Source organism: Capra hircus, chromosome 9, assembly GCF_001704415.2.
Source record: "Capra hircus breed San Clemente chromosome 9, ASM170441v1, whole genome shotgun sequence".
NCBI lineage: Eukaryota > Metazoa > Chordata > Mammalia > Artiodactyla > Bovidae > Capra > Capra hircus.
The window spans coordinates 88374672-88395056 of NC_030816.1; the positions used below are offsets into that span (position 1 = coordinate 88374672).

At 50.8% G+C, this 20385-nt stretch overlaps 1 protein-coding gene across 1 annotated transcript in view; it reads right to left on the reverse strand.

Moving 5' to 3' along the window:
- PDE10A (phosphodiesterase 10A) overlaps positions 1–20385 on the reverse strand; it is a 777492-nt gene that overhangs the window by 641324 nt on the left and 115783 nt on the right. The gene's annotated exons all lie outside the window — the stretch shown is intronic.

Here is a 20385-nt window from a genome sequence, read left to right on the forward strand (position 1 = left end):
TAAAGAGATACTCTGTTGTTGGTAGACTGTATTATTTATTTATAGAGTCAAGTCAGCATCTCCCTAACTCTGCTAAATAAATGTTGTGTAGATCTATCAGAGGTACTAAAGTATTGGCTGACAGACTGGGGCTGGGGCATCAGCACATGAGAAAGGCCTCTGTCCAGCCCTGATGAGAGCAGTGCTAGACCTAGGTCACCAGCTCCAGATGGTGAAGGTCCCATGAGGGGGTTGGGGCCAGTGCTGAGCACGGCTCTGGGCTGGAAGTCTTGGTTCTGGACCAAATCACACCAGCCAGTGAATCTGGTCCTTTCTGGCCTCTGCTCTCTCCTCTATGAAGTGCAGAGTGGATTCAATGATCTCCAAAGGAGGAAAAGATGAATCTAGAGCAGAGAATTGTTGTTTAGTCAATAAGTCATGTCCAACTTTTTGCAGCCCCATGGACTGCAGCACACCAGGCCTCTCTGTCCATCACCAACTCCTGGAGCTTGCTCAAACTCATGTCCATTGAGTCAGTGATGCCACCCAGCCATCTCATCCTGCTTCCCCCTTCTCCTCTTGCCCTCACTCTTTCCCAGCATCAGGGTCTTTCCCAATGAGTAGGCTCTTTGCACCAGGGGGCCAGAGTGTTGGCGCTCCAGACATAAGGTAGCAGAGCAGAGAATGAGGCTGGGGTTTGTGGAGAAGGCACAGCTGGAACAGGAAACCAAAGGGTTTAGCTGACAAGGGTGAGAGAAGAGAAACTTCGCCAGGAGGGAGCCAGCAGATGACAGGGCCAAGCTTCCTGGAATGAGGAGGAGCAGGGAACTTTTTCTTCCTCTCAGTGAATCAAAAACACCTGTGAAGCACTTGCTCAGTAGCCAGGCCTGTGTGAGCGACTGGGGATAGAAAGGTGAAGATGTGCATTTATTGCTTCCGAGGGCCTGACACCTCTGTGATCCATCAGACACTGACAAGAGATCCTAGGAACCTGACTTGCTCAGTAAAATGTTCCCAGTGGTCCTGAGCTGTGGGCAGCTGGGGCCCCGAGCCCTGGGAGGTTAAAACAAGAGCTCGCATTTGAGAAACAGGCGCAGGGCTGCTGTGAGGGGGGCAGGACAGCAAAGGCATGCAGGCCCTGTGCACCCCGACCCCACCCCATGGGCCTGCGCCTTGCTCCCCGCCGAGTGTGCACGCCCCCTGCGCATGCTCCCTGCCCCACCGAGTGCACACGACCCCCGCACCTGCGCAGCTGTCAGCCGTGGGTGGGGGAGAAGCCCACAGGCAGCATATTTAGGAGGTAAAACAACACAATGAGATACCCACTTCCCACTGCTTGCTGCTGCTGCTGCTGCTGCTGCTGCTGCTGCTGCTGCTAAGTCGCTTCAGTTGTGTCCGACTGTCTGCGACCCCATAGACAGCAGCCCACCAGACTCCCCCACCTGGGGGCTAGTTTAAAAAAAAGAAAAGAAAGATTGTTGGTGAGGACGTGGAGCAACTGGAACCTCTGTGCGTGTCTGGCAGGAATGCAGAACGGTGCAGCCATGATGGAGAATAGTGTGGTTGTTTCTCAAGAAGTTAAACATAAAATTGCCACAGGGACTGGCAATCTCACTTCCCAGGTGGCACTAGTGGTAAAAAAGCCCCCTGAAGATCCTCTGGAGGAGGGCATGGCAACCCACTCCAGTATTCTTGCCTGGAGAATCCTACAGACAGAGGAGCCTGGTGGGCTACATACAGTCCATGGGGCCGCAAAGAGCTGGACCCAACTGAAGCAGCCCAGCACACACCCAGCACGTGTGTGCCCAAAGCAGTGAGAACAGCAAACGCAAGTCACTGCGGTGCAGGTCACCCGAGGTTCAACACTGAAGTTTTGCTCAAGTCAGGGTTAACGTAAGAGGCCAGGATGCTCAGGATTCAGTTTATTGAGCTGAGCAAGAGACTGTGAATTTGCTCTTGAAATGCTGGCTCTCCTCTTTTTTTCCTTTTATCTTCTTTAAACTTCATATTGTAGGAATACTCATTCCTTCTGTTGAAGAACATTCATTAAGTTTGTGCTAAGAGCTCAGCGTTACATGGAGCAGGAAGAAGACATACATTCCTGCCCACAGTTAGCCCTAAGACTGCCCCATCTCCTCCCGTCCTGCAGCGCCGATGTGGAGAAGCCAGAGTCGGTGAGGGAAGGGTGTCTCAGCAGGGAGGAACAGCACAAGCAAAGGCTCAGAGCCCAGCCCCAATCATGGGGATGAAGACGCAGCGGTCGACCAGTAGCCCAGGCCCCCACAGGGTCCTCCAGAGACCTTAAGAAACACCGTTGAATTCTTACGGCCGTGTTCCCTTGATTACCAAGAGAAGTCCGGTTTCCAGCACAGCTCACATCTGCTACCTTCTCCTGCCACCTATTCTATGAATCACGGATCAGTCACAGTGCAAAGCCCACCTGTTCTCCTTTACATCTGTGCCAGTGACCTTGCCGTTTCTTGGGCCTGAAGGAATCACTTCAGTTCCCCTCTCCTTTACCGTATGGAAAAAGCTTCTCAGGTGGCACTACTGGTAAAGAACCCACCTACCAGTGCAGGAGACCTAAGAGGTGTAGCTTAGATCCCTGGGTGGGGAAGACCCCCCAAGGAGGGCATGGCAGCCCACTCCAGCAGTCTTGCCTGGAGAATCCGTGGACAGAGGAGCCTGACAGGCTACAGTCCATAGGGTCGCAAAGAGTTGGACACCATTGAAGCAACTTAGCACAAATGGCCACTTGTCTTTCAAGATCTATGTAAGATCTCACCTCCTCTAGGAAGCCCACCTTGACCCCTCCTAACCCAGCATTCTCTCACTCCTGTTAGAGCCCCTGTAGCCACAGGAAGAAACAGAAGGGGACGGCAGAGGATGAGATGGTTACATAGCATCTCTGACTCGACAGACATGAGTTTGAGCAAACTCCAGGAGATCATGGAGGACAGAGGCTCCTGGTGAGCTGCAGTCCATGGGGCCACAGAGGGTCAGACCCCCCTGAGCAGCAGGGCAGCAGGCTCTGCTCTTCTCCCAGGCGGCCTCCTTCACACCCGAGCCCCGGGGGAGCACAGCCTTCATCTCTCTCAGGGCCCAGCACATGGGAGACGGGCAACCCTTTCCAATGTCTTTCTCTGTTTCACTTTTTTCTTATGCGGAACGTAGTATTATATTAGCTCAGTCAACTGGATGTTTCTTCTGGGGCTGTGGATGACGGATGCAGAAATGCAGGATCTAGGGTCTACTCCACACCATCCCTGGTACCCAAGGCTCAGACTCGCCCTGCCCCTGTCCGTTACCTGGGACTAGTTCCTGAGACATCTCACGATACTCTGGGCAAGGGGTTGTCCTTCCAGTAAGTTCCTCCCCAGATTCTGAGCTGATCTGTGTTGTTTGCAAATAAGAACTCTGAATGGTATGTTGAATGAGTGAAAATGTGTGACCTCCAAGCCTGTCCACAGACTCCCTGCTGATCCCTTCCTAGCTTACAGGACTAATTCAGTGAGAAAAGCACTTCTAAAAACTCTAGAAACTCTTCTCCCAAGTGCCAAACTCTACCACTGACTTCCTAATGTGGCCTTGAGTGAGTCATTTTTCCACCTACCTTCCCCACAAGGGTGTCGTTAGGATTAATGAGTTAATATTCAAAAGTACTTTGTGCTTTAAATAGTGCCTTTCAGCAGAGGATCTCAAAGAATTATAATTACTACAGCTGTGCAATAAATTCTAAAGAGGTTCTTTAAGAACTGTCATATTTCTCTCAAACTTTTAATGAGAAATTGACTACAATTGCCAATTTTCCCTTCAAGAAATGGTCAAGACTTTCTGAGTACACGAAACTGCAAAAAAGAGAAAAAGTTACATAAAAATGTAAATTAGATTTCTCTTACTCCAACCCTGTTCTAAATAGGTTGACTAACGACTCAAGATCTCTGTGACTCTGGGGTCCTTCCAGACTCCAAGTCCTAGGGGTGAACGATTCTGTAAAGTTGAGAGGGCCTCTCTGTTAAGTCCACAGAGTCGATCCTAAAGGGCTCTCGGCCTCTGCTTCTCCGGCTTCTCCCTCTTCCCCTCCCTTCTCCTCTCCGTCCTCACCTCCATCGTCCTCTCCCTCCTCCTTCCATCCCTTTCTCCCTCCTCTCCATCTTCATCTCCCAGCAACCTCTCACAGAAGCCTCCCATCAGACTGGGCGTTCTTGAGCTGGTTGGACTGTCTGTAGCCAAAGCCTACCTTTCAGCAACCACGAAGCCCTGGAGGCATGGACTTTATCCTACTTGGCCAGAATTTCCTTTGGCACCATCCTAGAGCCAATCTTCCTTTCCCTGAAATACTCCCTGCTCACCCTTCCCTCATAATGACTTCTAGTCATTAACAGAGGAAGCAGATGTCCACGTAAGTACAGCAGCTGAGCGTGACTGAGCCAGGTGCTGGCTCCCCTCACTAACTGCACATTCTCCCAAGTTACCGAAACTGCAGGCGGAGGATGTGAGTCTGCAGGAGAGGAGGTTCTGTGAGTCTTAGGGGTGCACCTTTGTGTTTCCAGTAGATTCGAATACAGAGTACTCTGAGCACCATCCCCATCAGCAAAAGAAGAAGAATGCCCATCTATTCCTGGTCTATGTTTTAATGGACTATATGCAGAGGAAAGGACCAATCCATTAACACATCATGTATATTTTTAAATATATGCTAAAATAAACAATTCGGAAAATTCACCCTATTTTATAGACCACTCTTCTAGAATTTAATTTGGAGAATCACTGTCTGCACTCTTCCTTAGTAAGGGATTCAGAATTCAGTTACATTTGACTATATTTAAAACCGTCAGTCTTTATTCCCATCTATAGATTTGGCATCTCAGCTCCGTATTCTGCAAACAGTAGTGTTCATCAGCTAACTTACTTTATAGGTTCTGAGTAGCCATTTCTTTCATTTACTTTTGGACCTCAATTTCCTCCTGGTTTGCCTCCACTGTAGGACCCAGTCTCCTCTTTATCTCTGGCTCACTGGCTCACATTGATCAAGGGCAGAGCAGGGGATGAGGCGGGCCTTCCAAAGGGCCCCTGGTCTCACCTCTCCTCATCCATGGCTCCAGAGGGCTCGGACAACGCTGGCCAGGGCAGGGTATTGTCACTGCTGACCTCCGAGAGTCCCTGGTGGACTGCAGGCCAGTCTGAGCACGTGGGCATCTCTTTGTCGCTCCCAAGCAGAAGGCGCTGGAGTATCCACTGCCTCAAGCGACCCCTGTTACCTGCCCTTTGACAATGCAACAGTGTGGAGGCGAGACCGGCAGCTCCCCTCCTGGTGCCCAGTGATCTGAGCTGTCCCTGGGGTCAGTGGGCGCTTCCTGGGGCCCTCCTGCCTCCGGTATGGAGGGGGAGCAGCCCAGAGCCAGAGGGATGGAGCAGGGAACAGTCGATGGCCGTGAACAAATGGGTGACTTAGCTCTAACCAGCAGCTTCATCTTCGTTTAGAGGCGGGAGGCAGAGGGGCCCCCCAGGGTAAAGCAATCGGAGATTCATTCTCTAGTGGCCAAAATTCCAAGACGGGAGTAGGGGGGCAATTAAGGGAGGAGGCTGGACCCTGCACAGACCACATATTTCTTGTTCCCAAAGTCGAGGCCTCCCCGACCACACATGAGCAGAAAAGGCTCCTTGGAGGCCAAAGGGGAGTCATGTCAAGGGATGCTCTACCCATAGGCCTTTGTGGTAGGATCTGTCTTGGCTAAGAGATGCGTGCACACATGAGAGGATCCTGAGATAAACCAAATCTGGACTGTGAACCAGGGAAACCACAATGACAGGCAGAAGGAAACCAGGAGAAATGCCACTTAAAAGTGACTCAAACCGCCACGCGGGCGTGACTCAGCAACCTCTTTCCTGAGTCCCCTGTGTGTCTACGCACATGTACTACATTTATTTCCTCTGATAAACACCTCACTTGCTTCACTGCTTTCCACCTTCCAAGCCATTGCAGGCTGAGGCCACCAGAGACCCATGTTCCAGTGGCCGCAGCAGAGCAGGGCTTCAGCTCTGGTTTGTCCAGCGAAGAGGCAACTACATCCTGGCTTGTTTTCACATGGAATTAATTGTAAGGGAACAGAAAAATATCTTGTTGATATTGAATATGATGTAAGTTGTGTCCCGAGCGCTGTTCTTTGCTGTGAGTTTTGCTCAGCCTGAGCTGCTGCGTGATTCTGAGGCAGGCTCACAGTGTTCCTCACTGGCAGTAGCCTGATTAGAAAAAGCTGATGGGATGAGAAAAGACAGGGAACGCATGTGACCAATGGGGAGAGATTTTTTAGATGTGCTTTAAAAAGTAAACTTGTGTTAATATAGCATAACAATGGTCCTATTCCTCTTGAAAGTAAATGCACTTGATAACTTAATCTAACCAAAGTCTTAGTGTGGTTCCTTTGACATATTAAAACTTGAAAGATAATGCTGTACCTTTTTAAAAAACTGTTAAGATTGTCAGAATCAATCAATCAGACAAAAGCTGGGGAATTCAGAGCAGAGATGACAATGTTCATCTGTCTATTTTCACCCCACTTGGTGATGTAACCGCGTGACTTCCATTAAATAAGCCACTTAGTGCCGCAAGTGTACCCATTAGGATCCCTCCACAGCTCTGTAATTACTGTTATGAGGAGCTTGGTGCTTAAGCCTGTGCATATGCTAAAGAAACGTAGGCATTTGTATTTCAATCCAACTCCCTTGCACACAGCTCTGGAATAGTCCACCTACTTTAATTCTCCAAGTGAGGTAGAATGAGTAACGGGGTGAAAGCAAGTTGACTTTGGAAATTCCTGAAGACCTTCTCCTGGTGGGTGATGTGGGACAGTGGATGATTTTGATTTTACCTCTGGTGAGGTTAACTCAAGTGTGCCAAGGATTGCATAAACCACCCTGCAGGATCATTTCTTTTTATCCTCATCACTATCTCACGCAGCACTGAGGGGTGAAGCCACTTGCCCAGGGTCACACAGCACGCTAGCGGTGGAAGAGACAGGATTCCAGCCTCCAAGGACAGACATGATGACATGCAGGTAGAATGTCCGCCTGCTCTGGTGCTCACTGCGGCATTTACGGGCCAGGGCCTAACCTCCCCCCGTTCATTCTACGTCTCTGAAGCTGGATCACTTCCTCAGGGAAGCCTGGTCTACCTGAAGGGCTGCTGTGACGATGGCTGAAACCGTTGGAAGTGGGGACCCAGCACCCCATTGTGGGTTAGTCCTGTAAGATGTGGATGTGTGGCATTGGATAGGGTGTAGCTGACACACACACACACAGGCACACACACGTCCCCACTGCACCTGACGAGATGGGTCAGAGCCCACCCACTGGAAGGACCCCCTTGAGTTAAGGTGAAAAGACAGGGCCCCACACAGCCTTTATAAAAACCCCTATGCTTAATGAGGTGGGAATGGACAGGATAAGCTGCAAGAATTCCAGGCAGAACGAGACCACCGTGTGCTCGAGGGGAGGCCCGCTGAAGATGAGAAGGATCTGAGATGGGATAGACGCCCAGCCCAGGGCATGGCAGACTGAGGCGTCAGGAGCCAGGACTGAAACCAAGAAAAGGCAGAGCGATGCACCATAAGAAGGAGAGGACTTCTTTCCAGGAACAGGGGCTACTGGAACAGGGGGCATGGTTGGGGAAAGAATAAACCCCCGAGCTTTACCGCTGCAGGGTGGGATGGTCCCTGATGGCCTTAGCAGGAGAGCAGACAGTCAAACTGGTGCTTAAAGAGGCTTGTCCTGGAAGGATGGAGCTAAATCAGTGAGTGTTAAAGCTAGAGTGTCAGTCGCTCAGTCGTGTCCATCTCCCTGCGACCCTATGGACTGTAGCCTGCAAGCTCCTCTGTCCATGGGATTCCCCAGGCAAGAACACTGGAGTGGGTTGCCATGCCCTCCTCCAGGAGATCTTCCTGACCCAGGGATGGAACCTGGGTGTCCCTCTTTGCAACCGGATTCTTTACCATCTGAGTCATCAGGGAAGTCGAGCTAAATCATTAAAGAGACGCCAAAAAGAGAATGAAGCGGGGGCCCGCCCCTCTCCAGAGGGGCCCTCACCCCCACCAGAGCCAGAGGTGGCTCTGAAAACCACCACAGGGGGTGTCCCCAGGTCCCAGGGCAAGCTGTCGAGAAGGTCCTGAAACAGGAGTGCTGGCTGAGCAGCAGAGAGAAGGCTGGTGTGGCCACAGCGCAGATGGGGAAGAGAGCAGTGCTTCGCCTTAATGGAACTCTGATTTTCTCCAGGGAGCTCCTTCTTGCAAAAGAAGCCAACAGGCCATTGGTATCAGCCTGGGATGCAGAAGGGGCTGAGTCTGAGCCCGTGGAGTTGAAGGTCATTCATACTAAGATCAGGGTTAAGGTTAAAGGGCCTCAGGACACGGAAAGCACAGTGAGCTGAAGAGAGGGTGCAGGTGACCCGCCTCGGGTCCAGGCTGAGTTCTTCGAGCAGCTCTAAGCCCGCCCCTCATGAGAAAGCCCATGGTGAGGACTTCAGGAGTGGTGGGTGGTGCAACACACAAGCTCCTCACCAGCGAGATGAAAAGGGGAGCAACTCAGGTGCTCCACGCCACCCCATTACCCATTTTCAGAAACAAACGTGTGATATCTAATGCCCTCGAATCGAACCTGAGCTTGGAAATGTCTGATGAGATATCATAAAGCTAGAATTTGAAGTTCCTTGGATAAAAGTTAACTTGAAAGTTCAACGTTCTAAAACCATAAGTCAGGTTAGAGAGAGCTTTTAAACCTTGTTCATTTGACCTAGCAACTTTCATTCTATCTTTTAGGACTATCCTTGATTCTTGTTTTTAACATTTTAATCATAATTTATGGAGGTTGAAAGAATTCTATTGAAGAAATAACACTATGAAAAGACCAGCATCATTGGGTAGAGTAGGGAGTCTGAAATGTCAGGATAAAACATGCCTGGGACCTTGTTAAAATGAGGACTCGTGGACTGGGAGGGTGCTGGATGGTGGCCAACACATCTCTTTGAAAACACACACACACACACACACACACACACACACATAAGAGGTGATTCTCATCAGTTCACCCTGGATGCACTTTTTCTGACACACTGCTTTATTTTCTTAACCTTACATTATGGAAGTATTAGCGGCTATGTTTACATCAGGACAGCTTATTAAGAGTTAATAATGCATGAACAGATAGTGTAATTCTGAACCTAACAACTTCTGCCGATTTCAGCATTCTTGTAATTTCCTTGGCGGGCTGTGCTGTCTGTTTGAGAGGAACTGTGTGATGCTGTAAAGAAACCTCCTTTCTGAGACAACGAATGAGATGAGAAACAGTTTAAATATTATAGGGTCACAGTTACAGGGCAAAATGGACCAGAGACACGAGAGTGGGAGGAATAAACTTGAACACCCGACGTGATGTGGCCTTAGCACCAGGCGTTTTATATTCAAGATTTATCACAGAAGGCAATCCAATCTAAACTGAAAGAAAAGAAAAATAGCATTTCACGTTTTTCTACAATATACAGTAAAAGACAAAGGTCAAGGGCATGGTGGCCATATTAATGAGAGCACCTCATAGGAGGGACCCTCACAAACCACATTCTTGGGGGGGGGGGAATAGATTAAATTTGAGTGAATATGAGAAAAGATTAAGAAGAAATAGAGTCAGGATACTGAAAAAACAAGGCCAATGGAACGGGAGAGCTCCATGTTTAACTCTAGGCATCAAAACCATCCCACCCACAGCCGCGTGGTTGCTCACACCCGTAGTGAAAGATGAGAAACACATCAGAAACGAGGCAGCTCTCCAGAGCTCCTGCACAGCGTTGCTGGGGTGAGCCATTTAACCCACTTATTTGGAAAATAATGCTAGAGCTGATCAGAATGGTCAGGATCCAGTAAACAGGTTCAGACAGCTGTGGTCAGTCCAGCAAGGGGCGTGTTTCTCTCTTAAACTTAATGGCTGCTCGCTGGTGGGCACTATTCATGTGCTGTTGAACCTCATAAGGAAAATATTAAAGCTCTCTGGAATCAACGGAAGATATGAAACAAGCATTAAATCGTGTCGTTTGATATACAACTTCCTATGGCACATAAATCTGCCAGCATCTGCTAACTATGTAAATGATTTGCGACATTCTCTTTGGTGCGTTTAGTAAGAAGACAGTAAATCTGACCGATGACTAGGTATGAGAATGCCAAACCTTCATTAATTAAACAGGAACGTCTCAATGTGGAAAAAAAAAATTCCCTCCTGTGGTTGTAGATGCTAACAGTGAGTGAAGAAATAGAAACAGGGGAGCTGGGGGGAGGGTTGATTCTTAAGGGCAGTTTCCAGAATACACACAGCAACTCATACTCAATCTTGGGCAACTTCCAGCAGGGCGGGGGGCATCTAACAGAATGGGCCGTGGTGCCTCTCCTGCCGAGAGCTCCGGTTCCCCTGAGCAGATCCGACTTGGAGAGTAGATGCGGTCATTCCTCCAGACGCTCAGGGAAGCTGAGCCCTGCGGAGCTGGGGTCCGGCCCAGCCCCCTCATTTTGCGGGTTAGGAAGTGCGGCCAAGTTCATCGAGACGCCCAGGTTTCTCATTCCAGCCCCTCCCTCAGGAGCACTCAGGAGTGAAGAGGTTACAAACCTCCTCGGGGCACATCCCCGTTTCCAAACGCAGATGGCTTTCACACCCCGTCACCTGGCACCAGGGCAGGTGCAAGCCGGTCCAGGGACGGAGCCGGCAGCCGGCTCAGGAACTGATTCTGTTCCTTCGGCACCCGGGGGTCATCCTTCCTGGTGTCCCTCTCCGGTGCCTCTCACCATCGCCGTCAATCCATCAGCTGAGCCTCATTTCAATTCAAGCCCCGGGGACAGACAGTTCCCTGAGGTTGTTTTTTTTTCCCCCTTCAAGAAAAGAGCATGGTTTCTCCTTTAAGCCCTTTGTGGAAGGAGGAAACATGAGCAATCGCGATGAACCATTTGGAAACCAAATAAAAGCAAAAAATGATGAGAAACGAACGCCACGAGCCCTGTGGGAGTAAAGCAAACTGCACATTCCTTCCTTTCCCTGGGAAGCGAGCCCTACAGCCTGGACACTCTGTCCTGTTCCCAAAGCAGCCTCGGGCTGAGAGCGGGGCTGCCCGGTGTCCAGTTCACAGGGCAGAGAGGGGTGGTGCTCCCTCCAGGGACGCTCCCACCCAACCAGGTGAGGGCGGAAAGCCCGTGGCCTTTGGAACACGACGGTCACATCACATTTATCTTCAAAAGACGGGAGAGTGCCTGCATCTTCCCAAATAAGCAATTGCTTTCTCATTCTCCCGAGTAAATCTACTCACCACAGGTCAAGCCAGGTACGTTAAACCTTGCCTTCCTGCCCTTTAGGCTTTACGCAAACAACAGCAAGGCAAGAAAAGGAAGTCCAGAGACACCGCACGCCGCTGCTGAAGCCCTCTGCATGTCCGCGATCGATTTTCAGGATCACTGTCAGAGAGCAGAGCTGTTCTTTATGCTGATACAGGAGCTTTAATTAACTAACACAAGGGAGCTATAAATTACTAGAGGTCGATGGCATCTGATGTATTAGCTACATTTTTATATTCATTAACAACATTTCTCTGGCATTGTTATAAGACACCACACAGACAACACTTAGGATACACACAAGTTTCTCAAAGTCCCTGCCTTATATAAAACAGTCTGATGGGAGACTGTGAGCAGGTTAGGAAGGCATATGAAAAACAGGAGGAAGATGAATGAATTTGTGATCAAACAAGGGGGCAGTCAATGTAAGCACTGGAAAACACTCACGTGCAAGTTAGCTGACTTCTTTGGAAATACAGACTTGCCCTGATATTACTTCTGACAGTGAAGGTCTTGCTTTGAAGCAAGCCAACTCCCCATACTGTGAGCCAGCGGGTTTTCATTGCTCATTTTGGGGGCTTTTTATGGGCCGTGGTCAAGCAAAACATATTCATCAGCAGAACAAGGCTAACTTAAACCCCAAACATATAAGTGTGAACTGCCGTATTTCTTTGAACCTAAACAAACGTGACTCTCAATCTTGATTGCATTTTACTGGGTTTTGTGGTGACAAGTTATCGTATTCAACCCAAATTTCTTTCTCAGTGGTGTCGGTCTGGTTTGTTCAAGTCCGGTGGACCTTTCAGAAGAGAGGCAGCCCCAGTTAGCTGCATTGCTCTTCGGTTTTGTCTATCGCTCCGGTCAACAACTTATCGCCTGTGGTGTTTCATCCGGAACTGCGGATGAAATGTGCACAGGACATTTTGCTCCTTTTTTCTCAAGGTCAGGTTTGGGACATGAGTGAACTGCAGACAGAAAGCACAGCGCCCCAGCTCGGCCATCGGACGCAGACCAGTTCACCGGGCACCCGCTCCGCGCCGGGAGCTGTTCGAGCTTTGAGCCACGACCACCCGGGCCCCAAGCAGCTCTGACGTGGGGTCACATGGAGGGTGTGTCCTGTGGGTGGCAAGGACACCAAGCCTGTCCGGGGGCAGGGGACCAGGATGTGAGATTGGGCCACTTCTCTTCCAGAGAAGGTGACTGTGAGCAGAGACCCAAGACACAGAGGGCGGCAGGCAGGTGGGTGGGGGTGTGTGCCGAGGACAGCCCACGGACCGGGTGCTGGGGGCAGGTGAGCGCAGAGGGCGCATGGGGTGGGGTCCACCTCCTGGACTTGTGGAGGACCTTGGCCTTTCCTTTGGCTGGGATGGATTTTGAGCAGAGGAGTCTCCCAGCCCGGCTCATATTTGGGGGTGCATTGAGAACAGAATGTGATCCCAACGGGTCAAGGTCAACGGAACCATAAGCTGTCGCTTAACTTCTCCGAGCCTCTGATGCACCAGGGGTTGAGGACGACGCCCCCTCCCAGCTTCCTTGGGATGGCTGTGTGAGACCACACAACTAAAGTGCTTGACTTCCCGTCGGCTCAATAAACGCCCCGTCATGGCTACTGCGAGCTGTTATCTACAGCTTGTACTTTGCGAGCACCCGGTAAGTTTACCCTGAGATCCTGAAACACAGCACTGAGAGTCACCCTCCGGCATTTCCTGGGAGCCCATTCCACACCCTCGGAGGTGGGAGCAAAGCTGCAGGGGCCCACCGGGAGACCTCACCGGGATGGGGGCGAGGGGTTGCTGCCAACACCCGCCGGGACTCCACGCATCTCTTCCTCGTGGCTGCTGCAGTTCAGTCGCTCAGTCGCGTCCAACTCTTTGTGACCCCAAGGACTGCAGCACTCCAGGCCTCCCTGTCCATCACCATCTCCCAGAGTCTGCTCAAGCTCATGTTCACTGAGTCGGTGAGGCCATCCAACCATCTCATCCTCTGTCATCCCCTTCTCCTCCCGCCTTCAATCTTTCCCAGCATCGGGGTCTTTTCCAATGAGTCAGCTCGTTACATCAGTTGGCCAAAGGATTGGAGCTTCATCTTTAGCATCAGTCTTTCCAATGAATATTCAGGGTTGCTGTCCTTTAGGATGGACTGGTTGGATCTCCTTGTAGTTCAAGGGACTCTCAAGAGTCTTCTCCAACACCACAATTCAAAAGCATCAATTCTTTAGTGCTCAGCCTTCTTTATGGTCCAACTCTCACATCTGTACGTGACCATTCAAGTCCTAAACTAAACCCATAAGGCACTGAGATTGGCAGAATAAGGGCCCTCTGGATATGTCCACATCCTCACCGCAGCACCCGGGATGTGTCACGTGACATGGCAAGAAGGAACCAGGTTAGCCGGTGGCCGGGTTGGGGGAGGGGGCAAATGGTTGCTGATCAGCTGACTTTGAGGTATGAGTAGTCTGCTCTGTCCAGGGGGATCTGTGCAACCCGAGGGTCCTTACACACGTGGGAGAGGGAGGCGCCAGAGCGTCTGTGAAGGAAGAGGGGAGCAGCCAGCCCCCGTGCAGGAGGGAGGGAGGGGCCAAGGGTGAGGCGGGCAGGACCGCCTGCAAGCTGAGAGCCTCCAGAAGGAACCTGGCCTGATTTCAGTCCAGGGAGACCATCTTGGACGTCTGATGTCAGCATTGCAAGACAGCGAGTTTGTTTAAGCCACTACATCCGCGATCATTTGTCCCATCGGTGACAGGAAATTAACCCAAGTACCATTGCCGGTAGCCTTTCCAGTTACCAAAGCCCTGTGTCACAAGCCACAAAATAACTTCCTGATTCCACTTGAGGAGCCATCGCCCATGTCGTCTGGTTTTACGTCTCCTGGGCATCGCTCCCTGGAGTCTGGCAACGGCTCCACCGGGTGGGCGCTGACCGCTTCTGCCGCAGAGACACAGGAGGGGGGCAGACACTCGGGAAGCAGGACGGCACGTCTGATAGCAGCAGAGCAGAGTTTGGGGAGGACCCTGGGACGCACGCAGGGGCCCCCTGTGCTGCCGGTTTTAAGGCCTCCTTTCTCTGTCCCTGTGGCATCACCCGACTCTCGTTCGAGATGACTGGAACCAGGATCCTGGCCAGCGATGAGGAGGAGGGGGCATGGGAGGAGTCAGCCTGGGAACAACACCCCTCATGGGACCTGTACCCTCCCTGCTCTTGAACCTGTGCCCCTGTTCCAGCCTTTTCCAATTTCTATGAAAACACGGCCCTGTCCACCCCTGCCCACCCAACCGACCTCAACATCCCCCACATCCCAGAGAAGCCAGCTCACGTGACCCCAAAGTCAGAGAACCAACAGGAAGGGGGCTGTGAGCACTGGGGCCCCCACCGCCCGGTACAGTCAAGCTGGTGAGGCCAGAGCTCCCGATCCTTCCGTCTGGACGTCTAGATACATAGAACGTCCTGGGTTATAGCTATTGACAGCTAATTAAAATACAGGCGACCCTTGAACAAGGCGGCTTTGAACTTCTCCCGTCCACCTTTGTGTGGCCCCCGGTGTAAGCGCTACAGTCCTCCACGGGCTGACTCTGAGGTTGCAGGTCCATGAATACGGGGGTGGGAGTTGGGTGCATAAGTTAGGTTTCCAATTGCGAGGAAGGCGAGCGCCCCAACCCCTCCCTGTTCAAGAGTTGACTGTGTTTTGACCGCTCAGGGTACAGTGACCCGGCCAGGTGTGCCCAGCTGTGGTCCGTGATCCACCAGGAACATCACTGACTATGACTTTGGCAGCAGGACTTTCCTCCAATGTGGAACGAAAATCAGCGGCGGTTCCATCTGCAGCCACGGGGTTCCCCCCTCCCAGGGCTGTGCCCTGGGCTCACACCCACCGACCGCCCTTCTGGGGGGAGGTCGTGGATGGTCCGGGGCACTGTGGGAGGGCGGGGGATGGGGTGCGATGCCCCTGCCCGTGCCGGTTGGGGGCCTTGGGAGCAGAGCCTGCCTCGGACCTGCCCCAGGTCAGCCTGTCCGTCCGGTCCTCACGTCCACACCGGTGGCCCAGCACACGGAATGAAGCAACACCATGGGGGGCCAGAGATTCCCGCAGGCCTCGTGGGGGGCGAGATGCGTCCTCAGACCCCCGTACTGAAGTCCTCACCCCGATCTCTAGAATGGCCTCGTTCAGAAACGGGGTCAGTGCAGCTGGAATTAGCTAAGATGAGGTCCAGCCTGAGGTGGGCTGGACCGATGTCACCACTCTCACTATAGACAAGCGGAATTTGGGGCATGCTGCGATTCATGGGGTCGCGAAGAGTTGGACACGACTGAGTGACTGAACTAACTGAGGCAGAGAAACAACGGCACCCGGAGAGCAAGGCAGAGCTGGAGCTGATGCCTCCATGTTCGGACTGCACCCGGGCTGCCAGCAGCCACTAGGAGCTGGAAATCAGTCCTGAATGTTGGAGGGACTGATGCTGAAGCTGAAGCCCTAATACTTTGGCCACTGATTTGAAGAGCTGACTCATTGGAAAAGACCCTGATGCTGGGAAAGATTGAAGGTAGGAAGAGAAGGGGAAGACACAGGATGAGATGGTTGGATGGCATCACCTACTCAATGGACATGAGTTTAAGTAAACTCCGGGAGTTGGTGATGGACAGGGAGGCCTGGCATGCTGCAGTTCATGGGGTCACAAAGAGTCAGACACGACTGAGCAACTGAACTGAACTGAACCAGAAGCTGGGAGAGCTTCTCACAGCCCTAGGAGGAGCCACCTGGGCCGACACCCGGATTTCTGACTTCCAGCCTCCAGCTGCAGGACAGTGAATTCCTGCCGCCTAAGCCCCGTCTTCGGTGTTTCGTCAGGACCCCACAAACCCCCGCAGACCCAGCGTCCCTGTTGGTGGCTGACGCACGGCCCCTCCTTGCCCAGCTCATTCTTGCCCTGGCTCCGGTGGGGTCTAGAGTCTGCATTCCCATCACTTGTTCCAGGTCTGACTCGTGAGTCCCATCCACTCCCGTTGGTGCCAACGGCCCACAACAAACTCACATCTTCTCTGGGGTCCCAGGGCCCCTGTGTCTTCAGGTGGAGTGGGGGTCCTCTGCTTCCACCCCCGCTCACTGTGCCCCCCACCCCTCACCCCTTTCCTCACGCTCTCAGGTCTCAGGAGGCCCTTCACTCACACCTCAACCCTCAAGCAGCAGATCTCGGCAGGCTGAATACACAGGCAGTTTTGAAGATCCACTCTCTTCTATCAAGATGGACATTAAAGAGATTTACAAAATGGAAACCAATGCCACTCTTAACTTTTTTGTTTTGGAAAACATAGCTGTTTTTCATGGCAGTATGTTGTTTACATTACTTAAAGTGGGCTTATCACTGTTCTTTTAAAAGAGCTCATAAGTGGTTTTCACAGCGTTAACGTTGAATATGGGTATATGTTAGTATCAATAGATAAAAGCCATACAAACAGAAACTCTTTGGAGTCCTTGGTAAGCATCAAAGTTAAGGAAGACTGACTATTCCTGCTGCTCTTCCAGGGCCCTCTTAAGTGAAGTGTTGGGTTGCTTCCTCTGCGTAAGAGCAGAGTGGTGAAGGCCCCCGTCCCTCTACAGGGCAAATGTCAGCCAGCTGAAAGGTCAGTCACTTCTCAGCATTCTGAGGACTTACCTGGTGGCTCAGATGGTAAAATGACTGCCTACAAGGCGGGAGACCCGGGCTCAACCCCGGGGTTGGGTAGATCTCCTGGAGAAGAAAATGGCAACCCGTTCCAGTATTCTTGCCTGGAAAGCCCCATGGACAGAGGAACCTGGTGGGCTACAGTCCATGGGGTCGCAAAGAGTCAGACGCGACTGAACGACTTCACAGCATTCTAGAAGACTGATCTCCCAACCCTCCTGAAAGTGGGTTAGGATGCCAGGGTCCATGGGCCACATCCACTGAGCAAAATACACCTCTTATTCCCCAGGAATTATTCAGTTTCTTCTAAAAGCATAGTAAAATCAATCAACTTCAGCTATATGATCCTTCTTAAAAAATATGATATGTTTTCAAAACTGACACAATCAGCTCCGTTCTTCATCAGGCTGGGTGACAACTGAAGTGAGGGTGCCTGGTGGTGGGCGCCCTCTGCTGGTCAGCCTGGGACATGACTGACAGCGTGGTTCTCCAGTGATCCAGCTCCTTCTGTCCAGTAGCCAATTAAGAAGCAGATAAAGGCATTCAAGTATCAACTACATACTTTATTTACTTTCAATAATTTGCTTTTCAATAATTAAAATGTTTTGGAAAGTCAAGATTATTGCATCAGAATTCAACATGGTTACAAATAATTCAGTCGCTCAGTCGTGTCCGACTCTCTGGGACCCAGTGGACTGCAGCACGCCAGGCTTCCCTGTCCATCACCAACTCCCGGAGCTTGCTCAAACTCATGTCCATCGAGTCGATGATGCCATCCAACCATCTCACGGCCATAAAAATATTTGGCAACATTCAATTATCTGTACCTTGTCCGAGCATTTCATTCGGTAACTTAAAACAGAAACCAAAAGTCGTCTCCTTGTTTATCTTCATGAGCTACTGATATATGCATTAAGCAAGCATCTTGATCCGTCAGCTGCTGCCCTTGGGAGCTGTGTGTATGTGTGTGTGTGTGTGTGTGTGTGTGTGTGTGTAAAGAAAAACAAAGAAAGTGAGCCGGTAGATTCAAGTAAGAGAAAACAGACTATGGAAAGAAAACTTTCTACAAAACCTAAGAGACACCTCTCTACCTATATCTCTATCCTAGTAATTATCTTCACCACACATCCAGGGAGGGATTGATCATGCCTTGTGAAAGCTTCCCTAAGGGTTATTCAGGTTTGGGATAAATTTACATGGACAATCTCTAACAAAAATAGAAAAAAGCAATTAAACTATTTTGCATTTAGCAAGAGTCAGCTTGGTTGTCAGATGTCAGCCTAACTTGAATGATTTGGGATGTACCTTAAGGTTCTGCCCGCTTCAGAACGGCAGGCTGGCCATTCCTCCTCAGTCATCCACCAGGGACTCTTGTACAGGGGCATGCCAAGGGTTAACTGAGCACTTCCTCTGTGCTGGGCATTGTGCCAGGCTAGGGGCAAGGTCAAAGATTCTGTTCCGTTCAGTCACTCAGTCATGTCAGACTCTTTGGGTCCCCATGGACTGCAGCACGCCAGGCTTCCCTGTCCAACACCAACTCCTGGAGCTTGCTCAAACTCACGTCCATTGCGTCAGTGATGTCATCCAACCATCTCATCCTTTGTCATCCCCTTCTCCTCCTGCCTTCAATCTTTTCCAGCATCAGGGTCTTTTCCAATGAGTCAGTTCTTTGCATCAGGTGGCCAAAGTATTGGAGCTTCAGCTTCAGCATCAGATCTTCCAATGAATATCCGGGGCTCATTTCCTTTAGGATGGAGTTGCTTATCTCCTTTCAGTCCAAGGGACTCTCAAGAGTCTTCTCCAATACCACAGTTCAAAAGCATCAATTCTTCGGCGCTCAGCTTTCTTAATAGTCCAACTCTCACATCCATACATGACCACAGGAAAAAACCATAGCCTTAACTAGATGGACTTTGTTGGCAAAATAATGTCTCTGCTTTTTAATATGCTGTCTAGGTTGGTCATAACTTTCCTTCCAAGGAGTAAGCGTCTTTTAATTTAATGGCTGCAATCACCATCTGCAGTGATTTTGGAGCCCCCAAAACAAAGTCTGATACTGTTTCCACTGTTTCCCCATCTATTTCCCATGAAATGATGGGACTGGATGCCATAATCTTCATTTTCTGAATGTTGAGCTTTAAGCCAACTTTTTCACTCTCTTCTTTCACTTTCATCAAGAGGCTTTTTAGTTCCTCTTCACTTTCTGCCATAAGGGTGGTGTCATCTGCATATCTGAGGTTATTGATATTTCTCCCGGCAATCTTGACTCCAGCTTGTGCTTCCTCCAGCCCAGTGTTTCTCATGATGTTCTGCATAGAAGTTAAATAAGCAGGGTGACAATATACAGCCTTGACGTACTCCTTTTCCTATTTGGAACCGGTCCATTGTCCATGTCCTTAGTATAATTTATTATGAAATTTGACCAGCTCTGTGTCACCCTCAAACCCTCCCATGCAAATATGCTGCCTCTTCAGAGACAGAATGGTGCTTTTCGTTATGAAACGACCTTTTACACTATAGGAAACTGAGTTGCTGAAACTACCGAGGCCCACTCAGTCACACTCGGCAGGAGCTGCAGGAGTCAGCGTCGCAGACAAGTCTGCAACAGCGGCCGCCACCACGTGACAGAGCTGCATTCAGAGAAGAAGCGCGTGGAGCCACTGGAGAAGCTTTGTCAGACGGTGCCGCACAGTATCCAGGGCAGGGAAGCGGAACAGGAGGGGCGGGCGCGGGCATCTGGTGAAGTCACTGACATGCAGAGAGCAGGCCAGCTCACACCCAAGGGCGGCGTGTGCCATGCCCCTGTTCTTCTGTGACCGCGTGCCTGTGTCTCAGGAAAAGGGGTGCTGAAGCCAGTTCATGGGCCAGGAGCTATGACGTAACCTGGAGAAAGTATAAGATCGAGGCCCACCTGATGCTGGAAAAGACTGAGGGCAATGATGTAACCTGGGGAAAGTGTAAGACCGAGGCCCAGCTGATGCTGGGAAAGACTGAGGGCGGGAGGAGAAGGGGCCGACAGAGGACGAGATGGCTGGATGGCATCACCGACTCAATGGACGCGAGTCTGAGTCAACTCCGGGAGTCGGTGATGGACAGGGAGGCCTGGCGCATTGCGGTTCACGGGGTCGCAAAGAGTCGGACACGACTGAGCGACTGAACTGAACTGAAGGACTAAGAATTAACGGGTCATGGTGAAAGCCCAGGTATTGGAAATTTATTATTACATTTGCTCTCCAAACACAGCTGTTCTTACCTACTTGTCTAAAACCATTCTATGTGCGGATTCTGTTCTGTTTTTTCCACTGGAGTCCTTCTCACTACATAATTTCCATTCAGGACTTTATCTGGAGCCTCACTGTTCTTACAGCTATTCTTAAGATTGCTTTC